At 45.0% G+C, this 1767-nt stretch overlaps 2 protein-coding genes across 2 annotated transcripts in view; one reads left to right on the forward strand and one right to left on the reverse strand.

Moving 5' to 3' along the window:
• The window catches only part of cfap300 (cilia and flagella associated protein 300), a 14521-nt gene that overhangs the window by 7386 nt on the left and 5368 nt on the right, over positions 1–1767 (forward strand). The gene's annotated exons all lie outside the window — the stretch shown is intronic.
• kcnq4 (potassium voltage-gated channel subfamily Q member 4) overlaps positions 1–1767 on the reverse strand; it is a 51076-nt gene that overhangs the window by 4689 nt on the left and 44620 nt on the right.

Consider the following 1767-nt stretch of genomic DNA (forward strand, 5'->3'; position numbering starts at 1 on the left):
ACACACACACACACACACACACACACACACACACACGCCTCTTTTAGAGCTTCCCCCTGTTTCTGCTCTTGTGTCACTGGTTAACCACAGTTGCTCTTACTCCCAGGTTGCACACATTACCACCCACATCCCAATGTGGGGGAATCACACGGAGCATCCTCTGCCAGAGTCGGTCTAGTTGGGCGTCATGCTGGAAGGAGTGGAAGATTTGCAAAAGATAATGAGAAGGGAGTGAAGGAAATTTTAAGCATGTGTGTATGTGTGTGTGTGTGTGTGTGTGTGTGTGTGCGTGTGCATATGCGTGTGCGTTTTTGTGTGTGTGTGCGTGTGTGTGTGTGTGTGTGTGTGCGTGTGCGTATGCGTGTGCGTGTTTGTGTGTGTGTGCGTGTGTTTGTGTGTGTGGCTTTCTGTTGGGTGAGTCATTCAATTTCCCTCTTATCACTTACGCGATAGGCCGCTCAGAGATGCTGGGTCCGCAGAAGGATCGGAAACGCCAAATGTAAGCGAGACAAAATATACACACAAGCTGTCATCTCACCCCGTGATGGATTGCGCTACAAGTCAAGCTGAGCAAGATGGGGATACGTTTTTAACGAGGATTCCTATCTCACAAAACCAGACACCTAAGTCCACTATAATACTCTCACTTGCCTTCACAGGAGGAAAAAAAGAAATCACATCAAAGGTCTGGGAGGCAGAGGATCAGAAACAGTCAGCTGTTCTGAGAAGACTTCACACGCACGCAAACACACGCATGCACGCATGCACATACACACACACACATCTGTGTAAACCATACACACATGCAAAAATACAATGTCACAAATGCATACACCTACACGCAGTCATAGTCAGATGTTTGTCTACACAACCACAAATACACACATGTGGGCTTAGCTGGAGCAAGTCAAATCTGAACTTGAGAGAGAGGTCAGTTTCTGACCTCTACCTGTCTGTAACCTTTGTTACAGACAAAGGTTACTGCTGCAGACCTGAACAAAGGTTCAAGTGTATGTGGCTGCACTTTCAGCAGCCACATACACACATACACTGCTATGGCCCCTACAGCTGGGGCCATAGCAGCTGTCAGCACACTCTTCCCCCTCACGCAGCACTTTGTTCTTGATGACTCCTGCATTTGGGGTCTTTTCTTATTTTGCAGGTAGATGCAGATTTTTTTTGCCAGGGTGGGACTAAAGAAAAGGCAGGGGTGTGGGTAAAAGAAAAGCTTGGGAGTGGGGGGTCTTGATGTGGACCCTCAAAGGGTTTCTTCAAAATGCTGACTCTCCTTCTCAGTCGATGAAATTAAATGGCTTCCATAATACATGTCTCCCCCCCACAAAAGGTCTACCTATGGTGCAACAGTCACTGGCAGTGGCTCACTGAAAGATCTTATAGCTTCCTAATGTAAGGAGGTTGTGACGAAAAAACACAGATGATTGGAGGGACAGGAAGTGTCATCTGTGCCCCTAAATGCTTGCATAGATAGTGCAAATATTTTTTGCAATTCAGCAAAGGTGAATCCCTGATAGTCTCCAATGAGACGGTCTAATCTGTGTCTTAAAAAGTTATGCTGACACTAATCCTAGGTGGAAGAAGGAGCAAACCACTGCAGGGGCGAGTCAGATTCTTTGCCAGATACAACAAACTACCTGCACAAGCTAGTACACAAGCTACAGAATGTGCATTTAATAATTTCTTACATAGAAATATATTGCGTAAACATTATAAGAGTTTAAAAATATTATATATATATATATATATATA

The sequence above is a fragment of the Etheostoma spectabile genome, chromosome 14 (assembly GCF_008692095.1).
Source record: "Etheostoma spectabile isolate EspeVRDwgs_2016 chromosome 14, UIUC_Espe_1.0, whole genome shotgun sequence".
In the NCBI taxonomy this organism is placed as follows: domain Eukaryota; kingdom Metazoa; phylum Chordata; class Actinopteri; order Perciformes; family Percidae; genus Etheostoma; species Etheostoma spectabile.